This window comes from Herpailurus yagouaroundi, unplaced genomic scaffold (assembly GCF_014898765.1).
Source record: "Herpailurus yagouaroundi ecotype Mexico unplaced genomic scaffold, PumYag 139, whole genome shotgun sequence".
NCBI lineage: Eukaryota > Metazoa > Chordata > Mammalia > Carnivora > Felidae > Herpailurus > Herpailurus yagouaroundi.
This window is the reverse complement of record NW_024412394.1, coordinates 39,427,591-39,444,528: the sequence shown is the minus strand read 5'-3', so window position 1 is coordinate 39,444,528 and position 16,938 is coordinate 39,427,591. Positions and strand designations below refer to the sequence as shown.

Below are 16,938 nucleotides of genomic sequence, written 5' to 3'. Positions count from 1 at the left end.
TAAGAAAAGGAATAAAATAAAGTACAACAAGGAGAGACTATGGAAAAACCCAGTGAGTAGGTTCATTGTTGCCTAGCAGCAGTAATGACACTTCTAGCAAAGTCCAGTCCTTGGGCTTTATGGCCTCTGGAAGAGCTACAAAGGTACGACACTGAGAAGTAATTGAAAAGGCTATTTTAGAAAGAGGCCATTTTTATGTGTTCTTTTAGATACCTGACACAGAGTGTAGGTTTAATAAATAGTACATAAAATGTTACCTCTAGGGAAAAATTACATTTTAGATCTCCATTTGCCCTGTCACAGAACAGAATGTGAAACTAAGGCAAGAGAGATAGGGATTTATACAGTAGTCCCAGCTGCTGTACATTTAACATGGTGCTGGAGTATTAATGGTAAATGTATTCTGTTGGGGGGGGGGTGGATCAGAACAGTCCTCTCTGAGATAATTTTCAGACTTTTACCAATTTTCTGTTTGAACTCTTTAAGAGTGTATGCATGGTATATGGATAATTATGGAGATGAAGAAGAAACTGAGGTTTAAAATATTAGAGGATTAGAGTTCAGTAGTTTATTAGGTCAGTAGCACCTAGAATACTATACATAAAATGATTTCCAGACATGAAACCTGTTCTTTTGTATAAGACAGAACACATCTAATGAGGAGCAGATCTAACTGTTACCTCCGGATGAATGTGGCTGCATAATTCATAGGGCATAGTGCAAAATGAAAATGCAGAGGCCATTGGAAGAGTCACAGTCCAGCAATAAACTAGGTGTGGGGTTCTTCTAACTGCAGGGCACTATGTAACCAAACAGGTTTCATGTACATGGAGCCTGCCCTCTCTTTAGCGGTGCTTGCTCAGAGTGCCAAGGAGGTATTCTAATTCTCCAGATATCTACCCATCTTCCTTCCTATTCTACAACTGGTGTCTGCCAGCCTGTCTTCTCCTTGGTGAGATACAGTTGCCCCTAAGTTATCAGTCACTGTAATTTCCATCATTGTGAGTTGTAGATGCTCACAATGGATTTGATAAATAGTAGGATGGAAAGAAACCAAGGATGGGAGAGAGATGACACATGGAAGGCCATGAGGCCATGAGGCCATGAGGGAATGGCATGAGGATCTTGAGTACCTGTGGGCAAAGAGGTGCCCAACTGAAGGTGGCATCCCTGAAATGGCCCATTATGAATGGGTTGAAGAAAAAGGTTTTATGTTTCTCTGTTTCACATGAGATTTATATCAGGGTAGTCCTACAGATTGAGAAGATGGTGGTGGACTAAACTGATCTTGATGAGTTGGGGTGTCTGTATGCTTGTGCTAAGGAGTGTAAAATTGAAGGCATTAAGGATAAAAGGAACCACTCCTCTAGCCTGCAAATGCTAGGTTCTTTTTTTATGCCTCAGCAGATTCTGCAGCAGTTTACTCTCTTATGCCTGGAAGCTTCAAATCTAGTTTCTGAAAAAAAGTTTTCATCCTGTCTTATAATACACCTGCTCATTCCTTCAAAGCAGAGGTTGGATATTTTCAATGTGGGAAAACAGGGAACAATCTAAACTTGCATAATGAAATACCAACTTTCCATATACCTATGTGGTACACAAATCATGTTGCTTTCTTCTATTAACATATAGAAGGGCAGCGTTATCAGTTACCTATTATCACTATAATGCTGTATAACAAGCAACCACCCCCCCCCCAACACCCAGTAATTTATAACAATAAGCATTTATTTAGCTTATAAATCTGTGGTGTTCCCTGGCTTGGGCTGGGCTTTGCAGGGCTTGCTCAGGTGTCTGTGGTTGTCTACACAGGGCAACTAGGCAACTTTTGTTCTTGGTTAGGCTTACTACCATGATGGGGCATGAACAGGCTGTTGGTCAATTCTTGTTCCATTGGATGACTTGACTTCACTCCATATGTCTATTGTCCTCTGGTAGGCTAGCCTGGGCATGGTTTCATGGCAATGGCAGAGGGCAAGAGGTGGTCAGAGTCATAAAAAATGTTTTTTCAAGCTTCTGTTTGCATCACATCTGTTAATATCTCATTGGCACAAGCAAGTTGCAAGACCAGCCTACGTTCAAAGGATAATAAAGTGGATTCTGACTTTTAGGAAGTAGAACTGCAAAGATATATGGCAAAAGATGTGGATAAATGGTGAAGTGAAGAATTCACAAGTGAAGAATACAACCAATTTACAACAGTTGGTAATTTGGACACTTACCAGTGACTCTAATAATCTGTCAAAAGTCTTGCTAAGTATTGTTATTTAGATTAAACGGACATACTAAGTTTCTGTTACTTTATATTATTTAAGCTTTACCACTGAATCAAGTTGGTTCACTCAGAAAATCTGGTACCTATATACCAGTTGTTAATTATTGTCTCTCAGCCCCAATTCACCATTCGGTGCCTTGCTTTGTGAAACTGGAACTGAATCCTGTTAATATTTCTCCTTTGCCAGCTGGCTTGATGTTAATCTTTGTTACCTCAAGGTGCTGCAGTGACCTTGTCGAGGTGATGGCAGGAAGGCACTTCCCTTCCAACTTCCAATACTCATTTCTTTTTATTGATTGTGGAAGTCAACAGATCAGTGTGCAGATGGCCTAATGGGTCTCTCTTCAGTGGCCTTCATGGACTAGCCCCTGCCTCCTACCTAGCAGCTGTTTCAGTGGCAGCTCTGGCCACACCTTCTGGTAGCTATCTCCCTACCTGGCTGCGATATTTATACACACCGATTGCAAATGTGCTCTGGCAAGTTTCTTCTCCTCTGACTATATAGTCCTGTAGTAGTTCTGCACATTTCAAAGTACTTAGTTCTTCATTGCATGCATCCTCTTAGCCTAGTAGTTGCTTTTCTGCAAGTGCTACTTCTGAACCCTTAGAACAAGGGTTGATAAACTATGACCAAAATAAAGTGCTACCACTGCATACTTATCAAATTAGCTAACAGTTCAGAATTATGATACCTAATTATGGGAAAGTTGTGAAGAAGCAAGTATCCTAATGCAATGTTAGAATAAGTATACTAACTTTTGGGAAGTCAATATGAAATATATATAATTATATATTCAATGTGTAAAAAAACCCTAAAATGTACACATACTTCTTTTTTTTAAGTTATTTATTTATTTATTTATTTATTTATTTATTTATTTATTTATTTATGTAGAGAGGGAGAGATAGTGTGAGCAGGGGAGGAGAAGAGACAGAGACAGAGAGAGAGAGAGAGAGAGAGAGAGAGAGAAAGAAACAAAGAATATCCCAAGCAGGCTCCACACTCAGCATGGAGCCTGATGCAGGGCTCGACCTCATGAACTGTGAGATCATGACAGCTGATACAAGATTCAGATGCCTAAATGATTGAGCCACCCAGGCATCCCTCCATGTACTTCTTAGCTCAAAAATATATAAAATAATGAAATAGGTATAAAGACTTACATATAGATGTGTTTATTGTAGTTGTGCTTATAATAGTAAAAACTGGGAAAGCTTTAAATGTCCAACAGTTGAGACTGACTGAATAAATTGTAGAATATCCATGAATTACATTACTCTACATTCATGTTGGAAAATTATATTTATTAACATGGAAAAATCATAATTGTATTTTAATTCATGTGTTTGTAACAAAATATATTTTAGGAGGTTTAAAAGAAAGAATAATCTGTTGGGATTGGGTAGATTTTGATGTCTTCTTCCCTTTTATCTTACATTTTTCAGATTTAGACATTTTTTTAAGCTCCCTGTTTAAATCCTATATTACTGGGCCACTCATGAAAACCTACCTTTCCTTAATGCTTAAGAAGGCTTTTCATCTTCTCTAACTCAATATGTGGTCTTTATTTAATATGCGTTTGTATCCATTGTACCAATCCTGGCTATGGGGTAGAATCCCAGCTATCCCATCTTGGTATTGAGTTTTCACTAAAGCTTGGCTTTAGTGTTTTGGGGAAGATGCTAAACCTCACTAGATGCCAAGGGTTCACAAGAAGATGAAAGGTGATGTTCAGACACAAGTATCTCCAAATTGGGTATGAAGTTTCCTGACTCCTTTAATTTCTTCTGATAAAGATTCTATCCCTGTCATATAATCTAAAATATAGAGTTATAGGAGCAGAGGTTGTGTGGACAAGGCTTGGGAAAATCGGGAAATGTTATCCTATGAGAAGTGATTTTATGATATACATGTATGCCATGGTCAAAAAAGACATACCTTGGGATTGACGGTGGTGTCATTGCTTGCCTTATGAAGCCATGATTGAATCAGGAGGACAGTAACATCTCTTAAATGTCATCATCTCAGTGACCACAGAGGCCACACCTACTAAGGGAGAGATCTAGTATGGATGATGGTAGGTACTATCTAAAGAAGGCTTGAAGAGGCCCCTATAAGTGATAGAATTATGGATTTTTTCCTTTGTGTGTAAATTTTTTCCTACAATAAATCAGTAGTGTTTGCATAGGTATTAATAATAATATAAGTAATAAAAAGTTGTTTGGAGTTAAAACAGCATCAATACAAATGAATAACTTTGAGGTAGAATTTCATACGTTCTGACTTTCCCTTCCTTCCATAAACCACAGTGCTTAACTGACTACCCTCTACAGACAAGGACAGTGTTTATGAGTATGACAGGAAGAACAGTATACAGTCCTGAAAAATAATTGTTTTATCCTTGAACCCTCAGGGACACTGCATTACACAATTCTAAGGGTCACTCCTCACATGTCTTTCATGCGAATGATGCCCCATGGAATTGAAATGTAGAGCTGCTGTGCTCTCCCTTATATTTATTTACTTCTAAGCTTACTTATTTATGTTGTTTAGAATAAGAAGTCCTAGGGGATACTCTAGATTGCTTTGTAATTTAATGTGTTAAGTCAGTTTCTCAAAAAGATTTATTAACTTTGACACTTGACCTTCTGTCCAAATAGAACATTTTACTTCTCTGAACCATTTTTTCAATTCTTGTAAAAGGTCAGGGTCCTTTATTTGATATCTTACAAACGGAGACTTCTGGCATTAAGCTAGGGGAGACTCAATAATCAATTTAAAAAATTTTAAAATTATTGATATATGTGGTAGGCTCTAATGTCTTTTAGGTCCTGAGTTAAATACTTTAAACTGAAAATTTTAGTTAGATAGCTGGCATATCTTTGGGCAAAGTATTTAAAATACTCTCATGTTATATTTTTTCAGTTCAAGTCCATGAAGTTTTTTTTTTTTTAATTTTAGAGAGAAAGAGAGAGAGAGAGAGAATGTGAGCAGAGGAGAAGGGCAGAGGGAGAGAGAGAGGGAATCCTAAGCAGGCTCCACGCTCAGTGTGGAGCCTGACATGGGGCTCGATCGCACGACTTTGAGATCATGACCTCAACTGAAATCAAGAGTTGGACACGCAAAAATTCGTCCCCATTAATTGGGGCGCCTGGGTGGCTAAGTTGGTTAAACATCCAACTTCAACTCAGGTCATGATCTCATGGTTTGTGAGTTCAAGCCCCATGTCAGGCTCTGTCTGACAGCTCGGGGCCTGAAGCCTGTTTCAGATTCTGTGTCTCCCTCTCTCTCTTCCCTTCCCCTGCTTGGACTCTGTCTCTCTCTGTCTAAAAAATAAACATAAATAAAAAGAAATTTCCAAGAACATTTGATATTGCCATTTTTATTAATCAGTAATTATCTTGTGATTTTGATTTGCATTTTCCTGAAGACTGATAAAGAGTAAATACCCTTTTATATGTTCCCTGGCTATTTGCATGTCATATTGTAAAGGGTAAAATTTTATCTGGTTTGAAAACTTTCATTCTATTGAGTTGTATGAATTTGTGGTGCATTTGTGTTATGTCAACTTACCTAAGCTGGAACTACTATCCCAAGGATTCCCTGACCTACATAGTTCTGATGAGTGTGGGCCACAAGAGGGCATTTGCACAGAATTTGGGATACATATGTGAGAAAATAGTCATCTTCTTTTTATCTGTGGAAGGTTGGAGCAAAGCAGGTGGCACATTGGTTCTTGTTTACTAGTTCCCTTGCTGACATGATACAGCAACTGACTTGTAGCTCCTTTTGTCCAGCCAGGCTTCTCTTTACTTGGCCCTGAATCCTGGGCTAGGTGCACATTTGTCTCCTAATACTGGTTGAATTATGTCCCTTCAAAAAATATGTTGGAGTCCAAATCTTCAATACCTCAGAATGTGGCCTTATTTGGAGATAGGGTCTTTACAGAGGTAATCAAGGCTAAAATGAGGTCATTAGGGTGGGTGGTAATCCAACACCACTGGTATTCTTATAAAAAAAGGAGGATTTGGACACAAAGACAGACATGTACATTGCAGGGAGAACACCATGTGAACATGAAAGCAGAGACTGAAGTGGTTCAGCAGAAGCCAATGAACACCAAGGATTGCCAGCAAACCACCAGAAACTAAGAAGCTAAGATCTGAGAGGCATGGAACAGATTCTCTCTCAACCCTCAGAGCCAACTGTGCTGACACTTTGATCTCTGACTTCTAACCTCTGGAACTAGGACAACAAATTTCTTTTCTAAGCCACCCAGTTTTTAGTACTTGTTATAGCAGCTCTAGCAAATTAATAATTGGAAGCTTGAAGGTGGTGAGAGATTTACAAGGGTTCCAGTCTGTCCTTGGGGATTCTAACCCAAACTTGCACATTCCTTTCTCCTTGCTTCCTTCATTTCACATCTGACTTTTCTTCCATACACGCATGCACACACACCCTTCCTAGTGGTTCTGTTTCTTTGATAAAGCCTTGAATAACAGAATTCTTCATATACTTTTCATAGCAGTTGTTAATCAAGTGTATATTTGGGGAAGATTCCACCCCCCTTCAATCTGTGTTCTTTTCATTTTCATAATGGTGTTTGTGAATAGCAACCATTCTTAATTTTGATGAATAAAATTTATTAATTTTTTGAATTTAGAGTTAGTGATTTTTTTTTTTTGGCCTGATCTGAGAAATCTTTGCTCCAAAGTCATGAGATATTCTCCTACATTTTTTGAGCATGGTATGCGGTAGTGGTCAGAGTTTTTTTTTTTTTTTTCTTATGGAGATTCAGTTGTTCCAGTACTATTTATTAAAATGAACTTTCTTTCTTGAATTGCCCTAGTTTCTTTGTTGAAAATCAGTTGACCATTTTCAGGTGGGTGTATAGCTGGATTCTGTTCTGTTAAGTTGATTTACTTGTGTATCTTTAGAGCAGGATCACATTGTAATTACTATGATAGCTTTGTAGTAAACCTTGAAATCAGGGATTATAAATCTCCCAACTTTGTTCTTTTTCAAAACTGTTTTGACTATTCTAGATTCTTTTAATTTACATATAAATATGGAATGAGTTTGTAAATTTCCTTAAAAAGTCTTCCTGGTATTTTGATTGGGATTGAATTGGATATATAGATAAATATATGAAAGTATTGATATTTTAGTAATGTTGAGTTTTCCAATCTATGAATATGGCATATATCTCCATTTATTTAGGCCTTCCTTTAATTCTCTCAGGGAATATCTAGTTTCCAATGTAGAGGGTTCATACATTTTTCATTAAATTTATTCTTAAGCATTTTAGGCTATTATCAGTAGTATTTTAAACTGTTTTCCAATTGTTTGTTGCTAGTATATACAAATATAATTTATTTTTATATACTGAACTTGAATCCAACAATCTTGCTAAATTCAATTGTTAGTTTAAATTATTAAAAATAGGTTCCTGGATAAAATCTAGAACACTGACAGTACTAAATACCAGCAAGGATGTGGAACAAAAGTAAATCTCAATTCTCATTCATTGCTGGTAGAAAGACAAAATGGTACAGCCTCTTTAGAATACAGTTTGACATATCTTTACAAAGCTAAATATAGGCTTAATATGTGATACAGAAATCATGTTTCTAGATGTTTACCCCAAACCTGCAGATGAATGTCTGTAGCAACTTTATTTGGAATCACCAAAAACTGGAAGCAGGCAAGATGCATTTCTTTTTTTTTTTTTTTTAATGTTTATTCACTTTTTGATAGAGAGAGCATGAGTTGGGGAGAGGCAGAGAGAGGGAGACACAGAATCTGAAGCAAGCTCTAGGCTCTGAACTGACAGCACAGAGCCCGATGCGGGGCTTGAACCCATGGACCGTGAGATCATGACCCGAGCTGAAGTCAGATGCTTAACCGACTGAGCCACCCAGGCACCCCTGCCAAGATGCATTTCAATAGATTACTGGATGGACAAACATTGACACGTCCATACAATAGAGTATTATTTAGCAGTAAAAAGAAAACCATGAAAAGATGTGGAGGAAACTTAAATGCATAGTACTAAGTGAAAGATGTCAATCTGAATAGGCTGTATTCTATGATTATAACTATGTGACATTCTAGAGAAAGCAAAATTACGGAGACAGTAAAAAAATTAGTGGGAGGAGTTTGTGAGAGAGAAGGATGAATAAGTGGAGCACAGAGTATTTTTAGTGTAAAATTATTTTATATGATATTGTGCTGGTGTATACACAACATTACATATTTGTCAAAACCCATAGAATTGTACAACACAAAGGGTAAAGTATATCAATATCAGTTCAACAAGTTATAACAAATGGACCACACAAATTCAAGAAGTTAATAATAGGGTAACTATTAAAAAACATTCTGGTTTTTTTTTAAACTGTGTTTTAGCCCTTACCAAGGGTCATATACTGTGAAATAGAAGTGGTGAAAGCATGCACTTTGTTACTGATCTTGGAAGAGAATTGTTCAATATCTTTCTCCTTTACTATGGTGATGTAGATTGCATTAATTAGATTTACCCACGTTAAATCTTGCATTCCTGGCGTAAGCATCCCTTAGTCATATCTTATTATCCTTTTTATATATTGCTGGATTTAATTTTCTACTACTTTGTTGAGGATTTCTGTGTGCATGTTCATAAGCGTTTTTTTCTCTTTTTTCTTTCTCTTTTGAATTCCAGTTAGTTAACATACAGTGTAATATTAGTTTCAAGTGTACAATTTAGTGATTCAACACCTACATAGAACACCCAGGGCTCGTCACAGGTGCTCTCCTTAATGCCCATCACTCATTTAATCCATCCCCCCACCCACTTCTCCTCTGGTAACCATGAGTTTGTTCTCTATAGTTAAGAGTCTATTTCTTGATTTGTCTCTCTCTCTCTTTTATCTCTCTTTGCTTGTTTGTTTTTTTTTCCTTAAATTTCATATATGAGTGAAATCATATGGTATTTGTCTTTTTCTTACTTATTTTGCTTAGCATACTATTCTCTAGCTCCATCCACATCATTGTAAATGGCAAGATTTTATTCTTTTTTTAAAAAGTTTATTCATTTGAGAGAGAGAGTGAGTGAGCATGAGTGGGGGAGGAGCAGAGAGAGAGGGAGGGAGAGAATCCCAAGCCGGCTCTCTGCACTGCCAGAGCAGAGCCTGACCCAGGGCTTGAACCCATGAAACCATGAGATCATGAGCTGAGCCAAAACCAAGAGTCAGGTGTTCAACTGACCAAGCCACCCAGATATCCTTCTTTTTAAAAAACTTCATTTATTTTGAGAGAGAGAGAGAGAGAGAGAGAGAGCGAGAGAGCAGGGGATGGGCAGAGAGAGAGAGAGAAGGAGAGAGAGAATCCCAATCAGGCTCCATGCTGAGCCACCCAGGTGCCCCTGGCAATATTTCATTCTTTTTGATGGCTGTGTAATGTTCCATTGTGTATATGTGCCACATCTTCTTTATCCATTTATCAGTCAGTGGACATTTGGGGTTTTTCCATAATTTGGCTACTGTTGATAATGCCACTATAAACATTGGGGTGCATGTATCCCTTTAAGTTAGTATTTATGTATTTTGGGGGTAAATATCTACTGATGCAATTGCTGGATTGTAGGGTAGTTCTATTTTTAACTTTTTGAGGAAACTTCATACTGTTTTCTAGTGTGGCTGCACCAATTTATATTCCCACCAAGAGTATAAGAGCGTTACCCTTTCTCTGCATCCTTGCCAACACCTGTTGTTTCTTGTGTTATTAATTTAATTCTGTCCATTTTTAAACTGGATTACTGGATTATTTGATTTTTTGGGTGTTGAGTTTTATAAGTTCTTTATATATTTTAGATACTAACCCTTTATCAATATGTCACTTGCAAATATATTCTCCCATTGTGTAGGTTGCCTTTTAATTTTGTTGTTTCTTGTTATGAAGCATTTTGAACTGCAAGTTTTTTTTTTTTCCCCTATAATGTTCTTGTCCAGTTGTAGATTCAGGATTATTTTAACCTCATAAAACAAGTTTGGAAGTAGTTCCTCCTTCTAGGTTACTTGAAAGAGATTGAATAATATCGATTTTATTTCTTCCTTAGTGTTTGATAGAATTCACCAGTGAAGTAATTCTGGACTGAAGTTTTCTTTGTGGGAAATAATTACAAATCCAATTACCTTCTGTGGTTATTTTGACTTAGTTTTTGTTTTGTTTTGTTTTTGTGTGTGTGTGTGTCGTGTTGTTCTAAAAGAGTTTTCATCTAGTTTCTTTTAAGTTTTTGTATCTATTGGCAAGAAATTGTTCATAATATTTATTTATTATCCTTTTAATGTCTATGGCTTTAATTATGAAGTCTCTTCTTTCATTCCTGATAGATGCAGCTATCATCCTGATGTGGTACAGCTTATGGAAGCTTTGTTCATTGGTGAGTGGCTGTTTTTATATAACTTGTCATTTTAATATGGACCAAACTTGCTTTACATAATTATGTCTCAATCCTTGTTTAAATCAGAAGTGAGATGTTCAAGAAAAGTGAGAGTTGCACCTTTGGCAAATATTAGAGAAATAACCTGGGTTCCATAAGTATGGGGGGCATGCAATGCAGACCTTAGCAAGGCTATAGCTACAAGTGGCGGGGCTAGAGGGTGTCTCATTAAATTCTGACCACAGCATCAGTAACAGAGTTCAGGCCTATGATTCACAGCTGTTGCAGCTCAATCTTGAATTATATAGGCTCTGGCTTTAGCAGTTTATTTGGGCCAAGTGGGGCCCCAGAGGCTTAGGAAGAATGTGCAGCTGAAGCAATGGCGAAGAGTTTTCCCCCTTTTAATATATAAGATTTTCAGATTAAGCCCTAGCAAAATTTTTTAAGTTTATTTATTTTGAGAGAGAGAGAGAAAGAGAGAGCGGTGAAGTTAGAGGGAAAGAGAGAATCCCAAGCAGGCTCCACCCTGGCAGCACAGAGCCCAACATGGGGCCTGATCTCATGAACCATGAACCATGAGATCATGCCTGAGCCAGAATCAAGAGTTGAATGCTTAACCAACTGAGCTATCCAAGTGCCCCTAAGCCCTGGCGAAATTATGTGATGCTTGTTCTACAAAAGTTTACAGGCCAGGACTTAAAACTAAATTAAGTTTCATGAGTGGCTCAGAACATTGATGTATGTCTTTCCAGCAGCCTGAAGTAGGCAGAGAAGACAGGTGTCTTCAAGTCTGTTCTTTTTGTGTTGTTTTCAAATGCAATCTGGTCCAAGCAAGATCATGTGGAAACACTGACTGCTTGTGTTGTGTGTGACTTGTCCACAGGCTTGTGAGGGATATTCCTCTCATCATGACACCTCAGTTGGCTCTGGGTTTAATTACATAAGCACTGACCATGGCTTTAGAATTTCACATAAACTGCGGTTTCATCCATAAGTGTAGGTTTTAATAATAAACAAGCAACATCAAGGTTTCTGGTTCTTCTGAAGATGAATGGGCCAGGGTGGTTGGCTTGCTCCCCAAATCAACCTTGGAGAAACTGTGGAATCAAGAGATAGAAATGGATTCAAGGAACCAACAACGTAACAGTCCATGGAGAAATTCTTAGGAGACTGAAGTCTGTATTCACTCACTTTATATATAAAAGGTAGATGGCTGCAGCCCAGGGTGGAGGGTGACAGTAAGAGGATCTGTTGGAGGAACACAATGGATAAGATAAACAACAGAAATCTGTGGAAGGTGATTATGCAGCCTAAACGAATGTGGGTAGACAGGCCTAAACAGTTTCATAGAGAGGCAGAGGCTACTTCAGAGGGGTCATAGGGGAAATGCAAATGAAGAGGTTTTGAATGTGAAAAAAGTCACCTCAAATAAGACCCAGTGACTAGGGCTGATACCACTGTAAATTTCTAAATTTTATAAAAACACAGTAATAACTCAAATCTGGCTGAAAAGTAGGTAAATTTTCTCTCTAGATATAATAAACATAGTATCATTATTATTATTATGAGATTTAAATGAAAAGATGCAACTAAAGTGCTTAGCCCAGAACTAGCAAAATAGTGCTCAATAATTGCTTACTAATTGTTGCTATTTACTATTATTTTCACAATCAGTTTAAGGTGTAAGGTGCTCCTTGGGTGGCCAATTGAAGTCATTTGAATAAAACCTATACTTTGCCCTCTTTTTCTTTAATATGAGTATCAAAAGAAAAGGTCTTATTATGAGGCAAGAAGAAATATATATCAATGAAAAGGATATATTCTTTCTCTTTTTTTTTAAGTTTATTTACTTATTTTGAGAGAGACAGACACAATGTGAGCAGGAGAGGGGCAGAGAGAGAGGGAGAGAGACAATCCCAAGCAGGTCTGCACTGCCAGTGGAGAGCTCAACATGGGGCTTGAACTCATGAACTGTGATACTAAGACCTGAGCTGAAACCAAGAGTTGGACGCTTAACTGACTTAGCCACCCAGGCGCCCTGAAAAGTATTTATTCTTATATAGAAATCTATGAACCCACATCCAGATGTACCCAAGAAATCCTTTTGAGGAATGGGCATAAATGATACCATTAGAGGGTATTAGAGACTGCTTGGGCAAATGACCATGTGTGATGGTTGGCTTGGTGTGTGTGTGTGTGTGTGTGTGTGTGTGTGTGTGTGTGTGTGTGTGTATATATATATATATATATATATATATATATATATATAAAGTTTATTTGTTTTTGAGAGACAGAGAGATAGAGGAGGAGAAGCAGAGAGAGAGGGAGGGAGAATCTCACTAGGTTCCACACTGTCAGTGCAGAGCCCAATGTGGGGATTGAACTCACTTACCATGAGATCATGACCTGAGCTGAAATGAAGAGTCACATGCTTAACTGACTGAGCCACCCAGATGCCCCAAAGTGTGATGTATTCTTGAAACAGATCACAAAAATTGCACAGAGGCAAGAGACAAAGAAGACAGGACTTTTCCTTATCTGGAAATTTATTAGTTGGCTTATTTAGTTAAAATCAGACACCACATCAGACCATTCATTTTTAATAGGTGTGAGAGTAATAAAGTGAATTCCTTTGCTGGTCCTAGTTCTGGCTGGGAAGGCGCTATTAGTTGATGACATGGCAGTGATTGAAACCTTGAGATAAGGCAACTTTTTATTATGCCAGCTTAAGAAAACTACAGAACAGTAATGAGTGATAAAACAAATACCCATATGTTTATCACCAGGATTTAATAACCACTCACATTTTGCCTAGGAGTCTGTCCTTTCTCTGGTTTTCTAATACTGTCAGATGCCAATATGGAAAATATTAAGATAGTAATAACAGTTTGATGAGTCAAAAGTAAAGGAATGGAGCAATTATGAGGGTAGTACTGCCTCCTGATTTTATATTATGCCTAGTGTTCATTTTTGCAATTCTGTTGCCCATTGTGGGTGCATTCCCTTCCAAGTTTTTCATGAGCAGTCATCATGTTTGTGATTTCCCTTTGAAACAAGTGCATGGCCATTTACTCTCAGTGGGATGCACAATTTCTCAATATAGAGAAGAGGTCATTTCAATGAAATGCTTCACATCTGAGGACCCTGTACAGAGAAAAGGAAAGAAATCAACAATCTGTTTTTTATTGATATGGAAAGTAATGATTCTGAGAAATATCTCTGTATATAAAATACAATGGTAGAGTGACTTCTATTTCAAAATAAATCTTGAATTTGTAAATAAAATAGTACTTCACCTTTATATTATGTTATTAATTCTATTCCTTTCAAGAGCTCAGATTTTTTTCAAATTTATTTCTCCATTTATTTTCATCATAACTCTGTGATGTAGATAAGAAGATGTAGATATAATTTAATGATCAACATTTTAAAGAGAAAACATATCTTTTGGAAGTTTTATTTGAAAGTTCAGAAAATATATTTCATTTTCCCTTGCCACAAATTGTGAAGACTATAAAATATATCAAAATGTATATAGTGTAAGTATCCATTTTTGCTTGAAAATTTATATTATCAATGTTTATAACAGACTAGAAAAATGGAACACATAAAAATACTATATGCTTTCTTTTATGACTATAGATGGGTGTCATTTGTCACTCTACTTCTGAAAGCCATGAATTTGTCTATAGCAAATCCTGAAAGAATGAAATCGGCTTAAGTATATACCCTGGTAAAAGTAGTACAGAGAGAAAAATGTTAGCAGGCTTGAAGAAGTCCTTTTAGATACAAGTAAGAAAGATCATAAAGGTGCTTAAGAAAATAATCTAGTAATTTTCTGACAACTCAGTTCCATGACCCTGCGCATGGAATTCTCATTGAAATGTTTGAAATCATATCTTTCACTGAAGAATATATACTCAAGTATTATTAGGTCTAGTCAATTCTTACAGAGATTATAGATAATTTTATTTACTTATATTTCTGTCATTTTTTGCCAATTTTTATGCTTTAGTATTAAGAAAGAGAAGAAATACATGTTTTTAAAATGAAACAATGTCTCTGTGAGCTTTTAGGAATTTACTTGTAAGAAGAATCTAACCCAAATAGTATGTTTATTCAACTATGATATTAAAGAAAATAAAGATTCTTTGTTGTACATTTAAGTTATTGCCCTTATAATTCTTGTGTGTTTATTAAGTAATCTCTATACTATTACACTTTAATATATGTTGTGGGGAGGAAATAAAAAAGAATGATAAATCATGGAACTTTATTATAATGACCACATCATTCTTAATAGATAAAACATATGCACACTAAAAATTAGAATAATCAAATGCTAAACTGCCTTACTGAGAGCACAGAGGATGGAGAGATCAGGCTGAAGCAGCCTGAGATTTTGTGAAAAACGTAAGATTTAATCTTGGCTTTGAAAAAAATATGATTAAGGAGCCTTGAAAGTCAGGACATCGAGAAACTAATTTTTTATGTGCTGGGCAATAGAGATTCACTAGTCTTGATGAAGCAAATTCTGGGGGCAATTCTGTCTTAGGAGAATTAATCTGATGTTCTCTGTTGAATAGGGGGTGAGACTGGGAGAAGAGTGCCAGAAGAGACTGGTTATCCCTGATTTCCCTTCTCTCTCCCAGGGATTTTCCTTTATCTCCAGCAGGAGAAACTTGGGATTTTTAGTGAGGTACATGGCCATCCATTTCCCAGCTTTCTTTTTACTTAACTGTGGCTATGTGATGTGTTCTAGCCTAGGGGTTGTGAGGGAAAATGATGTGATACTTCCAAAGATATGTCCTTAAAGGAAGGGGCTATACTGTTTGTGCTCCCTACTTTTTTTTTTATTTTCTAGTAAGACTATATTTATTCAATACCCTAGTAAAAGTTTTGATTATAAGGACCCAACAGTATAAAACAATCCAAAACAGATTTGTAGATTTCTAATATATTTATACAAAGTGCATGACTACATACAGTACATCCTATAGGCAAAGAGGTGAAAGGGGAAAAAGAAGACTGTGGTTGAGGTCTAGTGATAAATGAATAAATACAGTAGAAATTATCAATATTATAGTATAATCTACTACTGATACTGTAGCCAAAATGTATTAAAAAAAAAGCCTTTCAAAATAACAAAAGAAAGGTGATAATGGCTGGGACTCTTGTAATATACCTCAAAGGCTATGAGAGAGCCAATCCAACTCACTGTGTAGTCTGTGCATATGGTGGCTTATAGTTTTTGCCATAAGGGAGAAATATAAAATTTTAAATTTAGATTAAGAACTATAAAACTATAGGGTGTCCATAAAAAGTGGCTCACTCATTTTTGTTATTTATATTAGCCAATTTTAAAAATGTTTTCAAAATAAGCACTGAGTCATGTTATTTTAAGATAAGCAAATGATCCTCCTTCATTATGAAAAGTCTGAAATGGTGATATGTTTTTCCTGAACATTTAGAAAATATGTGCCCCCTACTTCTATCCTGCTGTTTTGTAAGAGAGAAATGATCTATCTTTTCAAAGGTACATTAACTCAGGTTTCTACTTCATGCAGCTAAACCTATACCCTAATTAATTTAAAATTTGGTATGTGCAAGTGGAGTACTACTGCACAAACAGAAACTTAAATAGGTGCATTTGGTTTCAAGGATATAGATGTTTCAGAATGTAAAAAGGGCGACTTTTTTTTTTTTTTTTTTTTTTTTTTAAATGGTGTAGCAAAATGGTGGCAAGTATACCTCTGATACCTGGACTGGCAGATTATGGGCCAAGTGAGCCAATAACTCTCCAGGGAAAATGGAGGGAAAAATTCAGTGTCTGTTGCCTGCTCCGTATCTCTTTCAAAAGACCCTACAACAGCAAGGAGAACTCAGGCTAGAACTAGCTAGTTTGCAAGTAAAAATGGAAAGGAATATAACTCTGCTGAGAGACTTTGTGCCTGAGGCAATCTCAGATGACTAGGGGTTTGGTAATTTGGGGCCTTGCCCACCTGAAAAAAGTCAACTGATTGTGTGATTCAAATTCAAGCAGTTATGGAACTATCATTTTTAGCAGAAGATAAGAATAGGGCCCCAAACCTTTTCAAGCATCACAGTCAGACTGGGAGGCTTTCTAGCTGAGGAGATAAGATTAAGGGCGTTGCCTTGCCACCCAAGTCTCAGTTGGCTTCCAATAGCTGCTGGTTGTGCCAGAGAGTGTTGTAGGCATAGCACAGAGATAGTAAATAAAAT

The 16,938-nt window shown here is 36.8% G+C and overlaps 1 long non-coding RNA gene across 1 annotated transcript in view; it reads left to right on the top strand.

Moving 5' to 3' along the window:
• The window catches only part of LOC121029692 (uncharacterized), a 328,421-nt gene that overhangs the window by 69,553 nt on the left and 241,930 nt on the right, over positions 1 to 16,938 (top strand). Inside the window, exon 3 of the long non-coding RNA XR_005789839.1 lies at positions 10,646 to 10,695. This is a non-coding gene — a long non-coding RNA (uncharacterized LOC121029692). The remainder of the gene's footprint in view (positions 1 to 10,645; positions 10,696 to 16,938) is intronic.